Raw genomic sequence first — 16585 nt, forward strand, 5'->3', positions numbered from 1 at the left:
TTTCAACTCACCATATCAACTCCTCCATTGTCTATGGAAGGTTTTCTCTTAGAGTTTCAAGGCCCCAGAACCATAGAGTCAAAAATCACTGGAAACAAAGTCCAGTGTCCTTTTCTTACAAAAGGTCCCTAGGTGATTTGTTTTCCTTTTGTCAAGTGTGGGAACTACCTAGATATGCCAGGTATCAAACAAATGTGTTCAAAGAACCCTATGAAAGGGAACTTGCATATTTATATGAGTGAGTGTATATGAACATGGGCCCCCAAAGCTAAGTGCACACAGCTCAGTTGTGAACACACACAGTTATAGGTCCCGGCTAGGAACTGTGTTAGAGATGCTCTTTGTCCTAATTCATTTCTTGCCCTACAGAGTGAAAACATAAGTTGTGTGTACCGGGTCTACCAGCTGCCCACATCTTATCTTTTCTGTTCTAAAGTCTCTGTGCTCTCTTTTCATTCCCTAATCATTGTGAGTGACCTTCACTGGACAGCCTTCACTTTCATTATGACGTTGTTGAGGTTTGGTGGCCAGGACCGAGACGACCCGTGATATTTCTGGAGCAGAGGAATTCTGGCGTCGGTGTATGTGTGTGTATGTGTGTGTGTGTGTGTGAGTGCTCATAAGTCTGTGCTTTCTATTTTGTTTTCTACATCCTTCCTGATGATGCTGGCCCTTTGTGACAGCCACAATACATCTGACGGAACCTCTTTAGGGAATGGCCTGCAGTGATGCCATTTTCCTTTTCCTGGATCACGTCTCCACCCGGAGACCCCGGTCTCTGCAGGATGAGGTGGGTCCTTTCCTACACAGGCCATGATGGTGCAGCCGACGCCACTAAAGGTGACTGTCGACACCCTCACACAAGCTCTGTGAGACCCCCTTCACCTTGAGTCTCACCAGATTGGTGTTTTAGTGGCCAGGGATTCTGAAAAACTACTGTGGACGTTCAGAGGAGCCCTAGGTCTCTGTCTACTGTATGGAGAAATGCAAAATCACGGGAGAAGATGATAAATCACAAAGCCAGTCCCCGCCACCACAGCTTTTGTGATTTGGGACCTCATTACGACCCCGTGTGCTAGGCAAGCGCTCATCCCAGAACCCTGCCCAGAAAAGTATTGAGAAGCTATGGGTCTATCCAACGGACTAGATTCTCAACTGCTTCCTTATCCCAGCTCCAGGAAACTGGCTACTGCTCATCTTTCCGGGATGAGGGTTGGTGGGGAGGGGGCGCCTACCTGGAAAGATGATAAACAAAAACATGGAATCTGAGCCACATACTTTGTGGCGTATGTCATACAGTTTATATTAAGAAATAAAATAACATTTTTTTTTTCTCGCTGGGATGTCCACTGGGTGGTATGGGGTGATTCCCACACATTCTAACCCTCTGATTCTCTTGTCCTTGTCTTTTATCTGTAATCTCAGTACCATCTATGAGGACTCTTTTCTTTTTTTCTTTTCTCTTTCCTTTTCTTTTCTTTTTTCCCCCTACATGGACTCTTAAGCTCCAGTTCATTAAAACACAAATTGTTTATTATTATTATTATTCAACGGTTGGATTTCCTTTTTTTTTACACCTTAGATGAGAGATAAAAAAATTATCAACAGTCACTGACCGATGACTTTCCAATAATAAATACAGAATTGTCGTTTATTGAGTTCCTCCCTTGTAGCCAGGCTAGACGCTGTCAGCAGATCATCCTGTCTAGTCCTTGGGGCTTATTTGGATCTCTGCATTACTCTACTCTAGTGTTAAGCACAAAGACTCTGCAGCTACACTGCTGGGTTCAGCTCCTGGCTCTGTCACTAGCTGCCTGACTTCAAACAAGTTGTCCAACCTTCCCTCTGCCTTGTTTCCTTTCTGCTGGTATGGGAGGACATGGAATTATATGATTTTTTTTTTTTTAAATGTTCTGGGTGTTTAGAGCAATGCTAGGTCTGTGTGTGAGGAAAACTGTCTAAATTCCTTTACTTTCAGTTGGGGGCAACAGCTGCAAATGAAACTGACAAAAGGCACATTATCAAAGATTTTCTTTTTTGTTTTTTTTTTTTTTATAGGCAGGATTTTGTTATGTAGCTCCCATGGCCTTGAAACTCACTATGTAGACCAGGCTAGCCTTGAACTCACAGAGCTCCATTTGCCTCCCGAGAGCTGAAATCGAACTTCACTCAGGGGAGGAGAGGATACAGCTTGGGAACTGATAGGTGAAGCGGGTGGAGTAAAAGAAAATCCAGTTTGGAGAAACAAATAACTTCTGGGAAAGATAAACCAGCCCTTAGAGAATAAATGCAAGCTAGGATAGTTTGTGACGACTGTCTGTTGATTTCTTTTCCTTCTATTCTTGGTGATAAGAAACTATTTTTCCTGCTGGTGACACTCCTAGTGTATGACTCCTAGTTTATGACACTTGACTTCTGGGAAGGTCTACACTCAAGTTCACCAGAGGAATTCAGGAACAAACAAACAACAAACAAACAAAAACTGTTCCATTCCAGTGGAACATTCCAGACCACTTCCTGTAGTGTCTCCATTTCACAGGAGGCACAGTGGAGGCTACGAAAGATGAGTTCACCTAGGATCACCTTTGATCAATGTGGGAGCTGAGATTTAAACCCAGACATGTGTAACCCAACAGCCTGCTTAACTTTTGTACTTCAAGGAGAAAGTCAAGGTCATCTTCATCTACCTAGGGAGACCAGTCTGTGCTACATGAGATCCTGTCATAAAAATCAAAGCGGCGATGGAGATGGAGGAAGGAAGAAGGAGGGGAAACGAGAAAGCATTTGAGGAGTGAATTTTTGAATTTCTGATCCTCCTGAATCCATATCACGAATACTAGGATCACAGGCATGCTCTCTTTACCCAGACTACACCCAGAGTTTCTTGCATGCAGTCTACCTACTGAGCTACACCCGCAACAGTTGGACAAATATAAAGGCTTTGGCATAAATGTATAGCAAGTTCTGGCATTTTTAGCATCATCTGGAATTTATATCATTATCTGCAAAATGATAATGTTGAACAATAAATGTGGCTTTTAAAGGTCTTCCTACTTCTAAAATTGTGTATTTTGGTTGTTTAAAGCATAAGTTGCCATTAAAGAAATTATAGTTATGTTTTGGGTCAAAACATTGTAGTCTTTCTATGTCTCTCTATGTCTCTCTCTCTCCATACTCATGCTCACACATACATATCCTGGTAGGGTCTTGAACGGCTCTAGAACAATGGTTCTCAACCTGTGGGTCACGACCCTTTAGGGACCCAAGGACCTTTAGTCAGGGGTCACCCATCAGATATTTAATTACAATTCAGTGATAACAATAGCAAAGCCGCAGTTATGAAGCAGCAGAGAAAATAAATTTATGGTCCGGGTCACCACGACATGAAGAACTGTGTTAAAGAATTGCAGCACTGGGAAGGTTGAGAACCACTGCTCTAGAAGGAAGAGGGTGATGGGAAGATGCATCAGATAACCGCTGTTTGTTTCTAAGCACAAGCGGCTGACCCCGGCTTCTGCACGTCCTCAGGGAGTGCCTCTTGCAGGCCTTTTCTAAAAGGTGACTGGCAAGGGAAGCCATCCTTTTTACAAGAGATAAGTGCCTTCTTAAAGTAAACTCGGAATCAATGGAGGACAAGCACTGTTTACTAAATACTTCCTGCTTGACAGCCCTCAACGTGCAGGTCCGCATGGGCTGTTCTCTGAGACATGGAAGAACTGAAGCCAGGTTCCGCTTCGCCATCACAGGAAAAAAATCCAAGAACACCCCCCCCCCCCCACACACACACAGCGGACAGAAGATTGCATCACTCCTGAACAGAACAGGCACCCATAGAAATAGGCGCTACCCCGTGAGAGATGTGTTTAATCTGGAGACCGCCAAGAGACCTTAGAGGGTTTTGAAAGCTCGACACAAACTTTGTTAAGTACATTCCTTTTGGTTGTATTAAATCTGGAGAATTCTCCCAGAGCTTTTACTTTACCCGCCCTTTAGGGCAAGCGCCTTACCTACAGAGCCATCTCTGAGACCTGGAATAACCTTTGCATTTGGCGCTGTCCGATTTCAGAACTGTGAGGTTTTTATTGCAGGTTATTCCAACCCGGGGCTGTTCTCTTACTCTTCCAAGGGTCCATGGGGAAAATGGGTGCTTGAGCCTGCTGCTTCAGACATTTGTTCCTCTAGATTCGTTCTTTAACTTTTTCTCCCTTTGAAACATTTCATCTGATGAGGTTGGATGCTGGTGATCTGGTATTGATTCTTAACTTTGCCTTCAGCCTAAGGACCGGGCCAGATGAAGGTGGATTGTCTGGTGTGGCAGGATCCATAATCATACCAGAAACAGCGCTCATACAGGAAACAAAGCTGAAGGATTCCTTAGGATGCTCAAACTATGGCGTTTTATCTCACAGTGAATTAACAAAACAAAACAAAACAAAAACAACAAACAAACAAACAACCACCCCTCCCAAACCCACAAATAAATAAAAGCAAACAGAACAAGACACAAAAGTACTGTACACCAATTAATCACCTTTGACCCCCCAGACTGGCAGGAAGGGAGGAGGGTTTTCAAGCCTCAGGCTAGATAAACAGGTGGGTTGGGTAGAGAGGGTCTAGCTGGAACAAAAGAAAACTAAATCCTGTTGGTGGGTAGATCTGAGGCCTCCAGATGCCCTAACCAAAGTGCGTGGGACTGAGTTCATCCAAAGGTCAGGAGCCCTTAAATCAGGTCTTCCAAGGGAAACTTGGTTTGGGCTAGTGATTTGATAGAGTTCAGCAAATCCCACCCCCACCCTGGAGAGAGGGAGGAGATGGAGAGTAGCTACACTTAAGGAGAAAGAATTTTCCTTTAAATTTCTTTTGGAGCCTCTTCCATGTTTAAAAAAAAAAAAAAATCAAGTGGAACACCAGTAAATCTTAGCGCTCTGGACTCCGAGGCAGGAGGATCTCTGTGAGTTCGAGGCCAGCCTGGTCTTCAAAGCAAGTTCCAGCCAGAGCTACATAGTGAGATCTTGTCTCAGAACAAACAAATACAAGCAAAACAATAACACAAAACAAAATAACCCCAGCTATTGGATGGCTTGAAAAAAAAATCTGCACTCAGCTGGTACTGTCTGATGCTAAACTCAATTTCTCTAAACCTCAGTATTTTCAACTGTAAAATAGGACATGATAACAGATATATTATAAGTACTGTAATTAATCCATCTTTAGAAGGGTGCCTGGAGCCTAGCAGTTGCTTAGGAAGTATTTAAAGACCCGGAAGGCAAGTAGGGACATAGTGTGTGTTCATAAAATGCATGCGTAAAGCCGGGTCGTGCACTTTGTATACTCAGTAGGTATTGTAAAGTGAATTTTTGAAAAAGGATCTGACCCTCTGTAAGTCATCAGGTAGGTGATGGGTGGGTGTTGAAGTTCTGGGGATACAGGTAAGTCTTAGGTAACTGTTGGCCTGGGAGACCATGGAAATGAATGGACGCTTTGATTAATATACTAAATTACTCAAGGACTCTGAGAAAGTCTTTGGGAATCTGACTTGCTTCTTGCACTTGGAATGGCAGACCATTTAGAGAAGAGAGAACTTAAGTGTCTTTACCCAACCCCTCTATCATGCTAATTTTCAGTCTGCTTACTGTTTCTTTGATTTCTAGTCTTCTTTAAAGCTTGCCTATCTATCTATCTATCTATCTATCTATCTATCTATCTATCTATCTATCTATCTATCTATCTATCGTCTATCTGTTTATTTTAAAGACATGGTTTGTCTGGCTGTCCTAGAACTCACGTTGTGACCACAGCTGGCCTTGAGAGATTCACATGCCTCCCTCGTGTTGGGATTAAAGGTGTTTGCCACCACTAGCCAACTCAGTTTTGTTGTTGTCGTCTTGTTCTGTTTTGTTTATTTCAGATGTAGAAATATTGAATCTTTAATTTTCAGTTTTCCTTTTTCTGCATTCTGCATGGGAAGCTCTAAATGTCCCTTTCATCCGTGTGAGATGCTGTTCTGTCGAGTGTGATAGACTCGGGAGGAACTGGCTCGTTTTTCTTTCAACTAGATGCCAGATAGGGTCACCTGGGAAGAAGGGATCCTCATAATAATTTTTAAAAGCTACCATAGGATGGATCAGTATGCATGTCTGAGGGGCGTGTTCTTGACTGATACTTGATGTGGGAGATCCCAACTCCTGGTGGGTGGTTCCATCTCTGGGCAGGTAGTCCTGTGGTATTTAAGAAAGCAGGCTGAGCGAGCCAATAAGCATCACTCCTTCATAGCTTCTGCTTTGATTCCTGTCTCAAGTCCCTGCCCTGACTTCCTTCTGTGATGGATTGTGATGTGGAAGTATAAGTAAAATAAACTCTTTTTGCCCCAACTTGCTTTGGGTCATGGTGCTTCAGCAGCAGCAATGGAAACACAGAGCAAAGCAGAGACTCCTCTGGCATTATCATTCAGCTCAGTATATCTTCTTATTTCTCTGACAATTTTTTTTTTGGTCCTATGCAATATTACCAGTATTGGAAGTAGATCCTATATACATTTCATCATTGATTTCCAATTTACCTTTCTTGTGGCTTATGCATATGCTCTGTGTAATTTTGACATTTTAAAATAGAATTGTTTTATGGCTTAGCTATATCTTGATGGCCAGGTCTTGGGCTTTCAAAAAAATATGTTCTGTAATATATGGTACAGTGGTCTATAAATAAATATCCATACATTCCTGGTGGGTGGTAGAGTTCATGCCATTTATCTATCTATTGTTTGAGAATTTCATACTCAAATATGTGTTTTCCATATTCCACTTCCACACTCTATTCCCTCCAGTTCCTCCCACATCCTCTCTACCATCTCTTTTCCCTGCTAACTTTATGTGTGCTTTTACACCCACCCAGTCCACCTAGTACTGCCAGGATGTACACCAGCATAGGACCACTGGAAACTAGGTGGTATTTAGAGAAAACTGTCTCTCCCCTGGCAGCCATCAGTTGCCAATGGCTCCTCAGTTAGGGGAAATCATACTTCATGAGCCTTCTACTGCTCATGCTAGAATTTTGGCTGGCTTGCTTCTACGGAGGTCTTTCGCATCCCACTGTGAGTTCACGTATTATACGTGGACCCTATTGTGTCTGAGAAATGCTGTTTCACAGCAGCTGTTCCTTACCTCTGGCTCCTACAATCTTCAAGCATCTCTTCCACGATAATCTCTGAGCCTTGTGTGTGTATGTGTGTGTGTGTATATATATACACACACACACTAGATTTTGATAGTCTGCCTATTATGCACTTCAGGGTAGCAGGGTAGTCTCAAATTCACAGCAATCCTTTTGCTTCACTTCCCCACGTGCTAAGGTGATGATGGGTGTGAGCAACTGTACCCAAATTCTATCCTCACTCTCAAAACTAACAAGGATATATTTATATTTCTACGCAACTATGATTATATTCACAAATTCCTCTGGATACCTTCTTTTAGATGGATGCACACACAGTAGGCCTTCTTATTCCTTCTCAGCCAGGAGAGTAGCACATATTACAAATGCTGAGGTTCTCTCCATACACAAAATATCATATGATGCTATATCAAGGATGCCAGATCAAACTCACCAATACTGCCACTATATTAAGTACAGGAAGGTGTAGCAACACCAAGAATTGCACCCCCCAACTCCCCCTTCTTACTCTCATGATAGAAGATGACAAAGATGTAATGGAGAAATCAAAGATTGTATTTATGGATGCATGAGATCTGTGCATTTGCTTGACAGTGTTTTAATCCCAGATCTCTGTTTCCTTCAACCCTGTGCCACAAGAAAATAACACGTTAAACTGCTCACACCACTCTGGGTCTAATGGCCTAAACGGAGGAGCAACTTTACAGAAGCTAATGTCCCAGGTAAGGTGCCCAGGAGTGGGGTGGTAGGAGACAGAATAATTGTCCTTCGAGGGTCTGCCTTCTGCATTTCAGGGGCTACACATGCTATCTCTGTTGTTTCCCCAGTGTCAGCCCTGAACTTAAGGCAATGATGCTATGATCCTTCTGTCTTCTCAGGGGAAAGCGTAAGCTCTCAGGTGACAAGAGCACTCTGAAGCAAGCTTTGCGGTCTCTAACTAGGCAGTGGGTGCAGGGCAGGAGGAGAAATAGAAGAGGCAGCTTTCTGTCCTCCACAGGACAAATGCCTTTGTGAGCCTTGGGGAACCTGTTGCTGTGTTGGCCAATCAAGAAAAAAAAAAAAAAAAAAAAAAAGACTCAAGACTGTCCTAAGCTGGCCTTGCTTTTGGCAACAGTAGGGCCTATGTTTGTTTCCAGAAATCACGGTGGCGATCACAAAGAGGCTGTGTTCACATGTAATCTGGCTTGACAGAAATTAATTTTTAATAAGAGACTCCATTCATTCGGTCACATCATTGCCCTTTGGGGCCTGTGTCAGGGTCAACCATCCAGAGCTGGGCTGGCTGCTGTGCTCTTGGCTATAGCCTGGGGCGTGTGTGTGTGTGTGTGTGTGTGTGTGTGTGTGTGTGTGTGTACAAGCTCGCATGCACACAAATGTGAATGCCAGTAGAGGGGGTTGGGGGCTGGGGCGCATAGACTGGTCATAGTCAGCTTACAAGTCGAGACTAGGTATTAGTCTAATCAGAAGCTGAAGGAGGCAGGAAGCCCACTTATTTCTTTGTTCTCCACACCCCCGAAAGACACTGTGTCTAGTGCCTTCTTTGGTGGCTTATACTAAGTACCTTGTCCACAGACTCAAGGTCTCATGGACCTCGGGACAAGCCTTTCACTATGGTGGTGTTAAGGAACGCTTACTTGGCAGTGTTATTTAATGGCAATACTCAAAAGGTGCAGCATCATCAGCTCCATTGCAAACAGCTGGGAGGTAAGGGCCTCCCTTATCTCTGTACCAAATCATCTTGCCTCCTTATTCCTGCTCCTCCTCACTGTTACACGGAGGCGAAGCAGCTCCCCTATCTGTTCCACCTCTCCATGGAGTTACTTGAAATAATGATACTCCATAGGCCTTGAGTCATGAGCAAATTCTCTCCATGCCATTCACCTAATCCTCTCGAGGTGCTCGTCTTTGATTTGTTATCAGTAATGATGTGTGTGTGGGTGTGGGTGCTTACCCCATTTTCAGATCTGGGGCCTTCTGTGTCTTTTTTCTTTTGGTAGTTGCTTCCATCTTCCTGTCCCCTCCTGCCGCACCCCCAGGAAATGCACTTTTCTTTCTTTCTTTTTGGTTCTGCTAAAAGACAGAAGCTTGAGGCTCTGCCTTCTCAGTGTGGGCGGCGCTGCCTTTCTCAGAACCGCACACTTATCCTCCAGCCGCCTCCAAAGGCTTTATCAGGAGACATGGTGACTTCTCTCCTAAATTACACAGATAGGTTTAAAAATAGGGTTCAGGGTTTCCCTTGTCAGGAGAGCTGTCAGCCGGCCCACTTTTGACACCCTTTTCTCCCTCCCTTTGTTGGTACACGGCAAAGCATTTTTATTTTTATTTGAGAAGTGTTCTGCTTAAGTTTTCTGGAGCCTTTAAATTGCCAGAAACGGTGGTGGTGGTGGTGGGGGCTGGGGGGGGGTTGGAGAGGGATTGGGGGGGTGCTTAAAATGATTCTTCTTCCTGACTTAAAATCCTGAGCAATTTGATTTTCTGTGCCTTCCTGTCTTTGCATGCTCATTGTCAGCATTGAAATGAATTGTACAAATCTATTTTGGTGGAGGCAAGAGCCCTGATGTACAGAGCTCTCTCTGCTTTGTGTCAAGGCAGGGATACGTTTTAGGGCATAAAGTGGATTTGGTATAACTAACTGTGCATAGTGAAAATGGCAGAGGCCATGAAAGATGAACTGAACAAGCGGAAGAAAACCACACAACAACATACCCTGTAAGTAGAAACAAATTAGCCGTAGTAATAGCAACTAGACCCCACTACACATGCTTGTGGTGGCACAGAGAATGGGGCCTGCCTCCTGGTAGAAGTTCCTTTGTTAATTCTTTCCCTCCAGAAAACAGAATTTGTGGCAACATCTTGTTCTTTGTGTGGGGGAATGTAAAACCCTCCTTCCCCGCTGTAACCTTTTGCTTTCTCCATTCCTTTCCTCTTATCTGTGCTTTTCCGTTCCTCCCTTATATGGCCATGGCCGGCTGCCCTCGGAAGTCCAGGAATTTGAATGTTATGTGAAAGGGTAATGCTAATTGGGCCCAGTAACATTCATGTCGCCTGGGAGATAAATGGGGGTCAGTAAGTGAGAGACCAGCGAGTATTCACATCTGCTGGGAGGCTTTTCATTGCTTTCTCTCCAAACACCAGTCTTAGCGAATGGCCCCAAGCCCTGCTGGCCCGTTCCCCTACCTGTTGCCTTAATGATCAGGGCAAAGATTTCTTTAACATTTCAGCACTGCAAAAAAAAAAAAAAAAAAAAGAAAGAAAGAAAGAAAAAAAGAGGTGTGCGTTTATAATCTCATGTATTGCACCCAGAAGAAGCCTGCGAGAGAGAAGGGCCGGTATTATTACATCATGTCCACTTTGCAACCGAAGAACTGGAGGCTTTAGCTGTTCCCAGTTATTGCTAGTGATGGCTCGCTCATTAAAGGCAAAATCCGCTTCCCCTCTCCCAGCCACAGGCTCCTTGGCGCCCTGTTTGGGTGGATTTCCTTAAACAAAATACTTCCTGACTTTTGGACATCAGGCCCCATTTGTGGATCCCAGTGAGAGATAATTTTGTCGTCTGAAAGCTCATTCAGATTTATGTCTCATATTAAGTAGGCTTTCCTTATCTCAGTCTAAGTGACTTCATACTTTATAAAGTATGTTGGCTTCATTAGTGGGTATTTGTACTGACCTAGTTTTGAGTACGGAGAAGTGAGCAAAATAGAACAAAATTTTCACAGAGCTCCATTCCTGCGGAGGAGATCTAGAATAAGCGGGAAGTTACAATATGCATGGAAATGAAAAGCGAGAAGAGAGGGGTTACTCTAGATTAAGAGACTCGGAGGTCAGTGCCCTTTGAAGAGATGCCTGAGGATTCAAAGTGAATAGGATAGGGGATAGGTAGGGTGGGTGGGTGGGGTCAAAGCAGCTCCCAGGAAGGGTGACCCGGGTTAGGGGAATACATAGCAGATTAGAAGAAATGACTTAGGGTAGCTTGGCCAGAGCCACGGAGGAGGGAAGGCGGGTGAGCAGGGGAGGTGTTGGAGAGGCAGAAGCACGGTGAGAATTTTGGCTTTAATCCAGAGGGAGATAAGATTCGCTCGGAGGGCATTGAGCGTGGGATGCTGGTGTCAAAAGGAACGGTTAGACAAATGTCTGTATCCCGCTGAGCTACGGCCCAGTTCTGACCTCGTTCGTTCCTCACCAGGGGCGGATACCTAAGTTGCGTGGCCCACTTTGAAAATAGAATCCAGCGCCTCTTGTTCAAACAGCAGGAAAGAAGACACGGTTAAAAGGCACGGAACCATATGGCGCTTCCTTTCTCTCCCCAGCCTCACCTTCAATCTGCTATGGTGGTTTCAATTTGCCATTTCCCGGAGATCTAAGTCAAGAAGACCTTAGCATGGATTTTACTGTTCATCTTTGCATAGACTCAAGGCCAGTTTTCAATGCAAATATAAGTGGGGACATTTTGGTAGACACGTTTCCTGTGTGCATTTTGTTTGTACCAGGAGAGTAGAAACGCTATTAAAAAAAAAAAAAAAAAAAAAAAAAAGGGCACAGCCCATTCCCCCACCCCCGGAAATGCAAACTCCTACTAACCTTGTATCTTTTATGTGACAATAAGTAAGAAGGACCTAGAAGGAAGAGAAATTATTGGTTGTATGTTCTTCATCTATTTCCCCCCTCCCCAGTTCATTGGGGGGGGGAGGTCATCTGTTGATAACAACAAGGAAGCATTTGGACTAACATAGGCTCTGATAGGACAAACAGCAAGCGCCTGCTATTGTCTTTGATTTTCATCTGCTGAAAGAGTTCTGCGGAATGGAAGATGTACTCTCCATTCTCTCTCTCTCTCTCTCTCTCTCTCTCTCTCTCTCTTTTCCGAGACAGGGTTTCTCTGTATAGCTCTGGCTGTCCTGGAACTCACTCTGTAGACCAGGCTGGCCTCGAACTCAGAAATCCGCCTGCCTCTGACTCCCAAGTGCTGGGATTAAAGGCGCGTGCCACCATGCCCGGCTAGATGCAGTCTCTTGATGTAGTCAGTACTCCTGCCTAGCCAACAGATGAAACGTGACTCGGGACTCTGGCCTCCAGTCTATCCTAGATGTACAGGAATTCTGTGCTTCTAGGACAGACAGGGCAATGCCCTCGGGAAGGCGGTGGTCACACAAGGTGGGCGGTGCAGAGGCTGAGGACTTCCCGTGCTCCTGCATGTGGCTCCTTATCTCGGTGGACTTGGAAAGACAAAATATGAGGTTACCAAGAATTCTGGATCGATGACATCAAACTGTGGGAGCCATGTTTGCCTCGTCTGTGGCCAGCACAAGCTGCACACCCACACAGCTGACCCTACTCACCCAGCGTTCTTGAGAGAATTAGCATGGCCATTGTGGCAGATGTTAAAGGGCTGACTGAATAAAATAAATAAACCTACTGCCTTGGGCACATCCTGAAACCTTGGTTACAATTTGCACTGCCAGCAAAGAGGGGTTTTAGACTCTGGTTAAGAAACTGGTACTTGCTTTGAACAGGGGTGGGTTATTTTTATTTTTATTTTTTCCTTTTTACTTAATTGGAGATTCGTGAGGATCACTGTGCGATAGCTCACAGGATCTGCCTCTACTGGGCTGTCTCAGAACCAGAATCCTAGAGGGTGAAGAAGAGACTGCATGCTTTAGAGGACTAGATCAGGTCGGGAGTGGATGAAGAAAGGAGCAGATAAGACTGTAGAGTTGCCATGTTGAGACCTAATTCGTGTAGAGGACTACGGAACACCATTGGGCTCCAGAAAATGAATGTCAAAATCATATCATGGAAAATTTGATTGGAGCCCATTTCAATGTTAGCACTGTTGGCAAGGATACCGTTAAAGAGGCTATGCTACTAACATCAGGGAATAATTAAGGCCCAGTAATGGAGGCATCATTGGGTATGAGCTTAAATGAATTGACTTAATTCTTACAGAAAGTGAGGGAAGGTTGATGACATAAAGATGATGTTCACATATGACGTGTGTGTGTACGTGTGTGTGCGTGTGTGTCCATACTTCCCCTTGGAGAAAGAAGAAAGAGCAGGACTACTTTAGGGAAGGATAAAATGTCAAGAAAAGACAAGCTTTCTGAATTTGGAGAAAATGAGAAATTTGAGCTGCTTTTTTCAGACCAAAGACTAATGTCAGGAATGAGACATTCGAAAGCAGCTCATTGCCTGACATTTGTTTGTGACTTATGGCTAAGGTTATAGGAATGGAGGTGTCACCTAGAAGTAGTTAAAATGCAGAGAATTTCCACGGGGGCCGAGTGTCTGTGGGAGAAGGACCTCTCTGTCGCCTGGAGCAAATCTGAGATGCCCAGAAAGAAGGCTGTATTGATGCATTTCTGCCTTGATCCCCATGCTTAAGAGGGGCTTGTCCTGACTTCTCTCAAGATGGATAGATGGGCTGGGGGCCTACAAGGTCAACCTCTCCCCTCATAGGAATTCTCTAATTTCTTTTGAGATCACAATCCAGATACCCAGAGTCTAATCTCCCCAGGCCTCATTCCAGTCCTCGCCTTCTTCCTCTTCCTCCATACAGAAGATTACAGCACCAGGCAGGTGGGATTGCCAAGGGCCCCAACTGGTTTTCCTTGAACCAGTGGGATGATCAGGCTGGAACGTGTCCAACCCTTAAGGCTGCCTGTTGTGTGGGATGGGGGAGGAAGTGGGGAGGAAGGAAGAAGGAAGGGTTATCCCCATGTCTTCAGGATTCAGTGCAAAACTCCAATGACCTTGTTACTAAGAAGACAAAGTTGTTAGAGTGGTCACTTCTTATGCAACTTTCCCTTATTTATTCATTTGCTATATGGGCCTGCGTTTTATTCTCCTGCCATGGACCGGCCCCCAAGTGAATTCCTTCTTAAGGAATTAGGCAATGGGTGATGAGATTCTCAGATAGAGGTTATGTGACTACTGGTATTGTCTTTAGCAGTTATGTAGGAGACCCTTAAGGCCCAGGAGAGTGAGGAATCCTTTTGCTTAAATGCCATCTTAATTGCTTCTCGTTTTGTGAACGGGCAGGTGTAGTTGTTTTTAGCACAAGAATAAAAATACCTTAGTGTTTTCAGCATTATTTGTCCCTTTGTCCACCAGGATGGACAGACCAGAATTACTGGTCAAGCCCGAGTGTCTTATTTCCTTCAGAGGTCTGGAAGGCATTCTTTTTCTGGGGAGCTGGGACTTGAGTTCCGCCAGTGAATTGGGTAAGAAGACAATGCTGGTCTAAAAACCTGTTTCGTTTTTTTTTTTTTTTTTCCTACTTAGCTTTGAGCCTGGACCTTTTATTTTCCCTAAGGCTTAAAATTAGGAATGTTAAAAACAGGGAAGCAGGAGCAAACCTGGGCAGGGCTGAGAGAGCCCAGGACCCACAATGTTGAATTGAGCGGAGTTCGAGTTCTTTTCTGTCCTTTCACTTGTGCCAACAGAGACAGGTTCCACGAGTCCATGATCGAGGCAATTTCAGATTTCCTTTGTAATAGTGAGCAAGACACACAAGATGCGTGGGCAGGATTAGCAGGCACAGCTGAAGTCCTAGCCAAACACACGGACATGCTTTTTGAAGAGCTCCTCAGGTTCAAGCGTGCGCTGTGCATCACTGTATCCTCCTTAGATTTTCACGTAACTATCATTTTCATTGTATAGGCGTGAAGCATCCCAGACGCCTACCTGAGATCGTGTGGCCAGTTGGTTGCTGAGGCAGGCCTAAAAATAGTCCCCACTGATGATAAAGCATATATATATATATAGGATTTATTTATTTATTTTGTGTATATAAGTATACTGTAGCTGTCTTCAGACACACCAAAGGAGGGCATCAGATCTCATTACGGATGGTTGTAAGCCACCATGTGGTTGCTGGGATTTGAACTCAGGACCTCCAGAAGGGCAGTCAGTGCTCTTAGCCTCTGAGCTATCTTTCCAGCCCAAAGCTTATATTTTTGATCACGATGCTGCAGTGACCATACTTCCAATACTCCCTGATATGATATGGGGAAAGCTATTTAATTATTTGTTTCTTCATGAATTTTGGCACTGGGTCTGAAAGTAGGGCCTTGAACTTGGCATACACAACCCCTCACCGCCACGCTTCATCCTTCCTTAATAAACTTGAGGTAGCTAGTTCAATTAGTTCCTAGAAGACCAACATTTAGGGAAGTTTCCTGGTCTGACCACTTCAGTTAACTGGTTCTGAACGAGAATAATGAGAAGAGTCGCGTGATGCATCTCAAATCACACAGCCGGATAATGGCAAAACTCGAATCTAATCATGAGAGTGTTGCATGGGCACGTCCCCTGCTCTATTCAGAAGGACTCGTCTAGAAATGCGGTGCGAGTAATGTTTATCAGAGAGGAGGAAATCTTTTCTTTCAGCTTCAAACTTGGAACGGGATTGCCCTGCAACCTGTTTTGCGGATTCTGAATGCATTCAGAAGAAAACACACTGCTTGTAGTCTGGCCTTGCCATGTCATACTATGAACAAATGCAGGTGATGGTTTGCTTTGAGACACCAAATGTGTGTTCTCTCTCTCTCTCTCTCTCTCTCTCTCTCTCTCTCTCTGTGTGTGTTTTGTGCACACGTATGTGCCTGTGTGCAGTCGTGCAGAAACCAAACAGCATGGAGGATGTTGAATGCCTTCCTTTACTGCTCTGCACCTTAATATCTTCAGACAGAGGGGTTGTGACCTCTTCCTTTTTTGTTAGGGTAGCCAGGCAGCAAGCTCTGGAAGTCTACCTGTCTCTGCCCCCTCAGTGTTGGAATTCCTCCTAGCATACACGAAAGACAAGCTCTGCTTTTTTTCTTGAGTGCTATGAATCTGAACCCAGGCCTTTCAGCTTGCTCTTGCTGACCGGGCCATCTTTTCAACTCCTTTAGGTTTTGTCCTATATGAACTATATGAGCACGGTGGGGGTGGTAGCTTTATGGGTGTAGTCCCAACATTGTGGAGGCGGAGGCAGAAAGATGCTGAGTTCAAGGTCAGTGTTGGTTACACAGTGAGACCTCATTGCAAAAATAACAAATCAACAACAGTAAAATACAAAGCTAGATTTAATTAATTTAGAAGAAAAATCACATTATTTATTTTACTTTAAAACACTTTAAAAAAAGGATTTAAAACAGGAAACTGAGAAAATAAGAGAAGGGACTGTTTATCCACTGTGTGGTTTCAGATGCTGCTTCTGTTAGCTTGGGCAGATCATTTTAAGAAATGAGTCGCCTGAGTAGTAATTGTTCATTTGTTCATGGTCACAATAGTCAATGGTCCATTCTGGCTCAACCGACTCTGTCATCACCTCACCTTATCAGTTCCCACGCACAGTGGCCAGAGTGGTGACATTGTAGGTAGTGTGCAGATAGCTGTGGCCATTCCTTCCATCTTGTACAAAAGTCTTCTGTCATTG

The sequence above is a fragment of the Mus caroli genome, chromosome 10, assembly GCF_900094665.2.
Source record: "Mus caroli chromosome 10, CAROLI_EIJ_v1.1, whole genome shotgun sequence".
Lineage (NCBI taxonomy): Eukaryota > Metazoa > Chordata > Mammalia > Rodentia > Muridae > Mus > Mus caroli.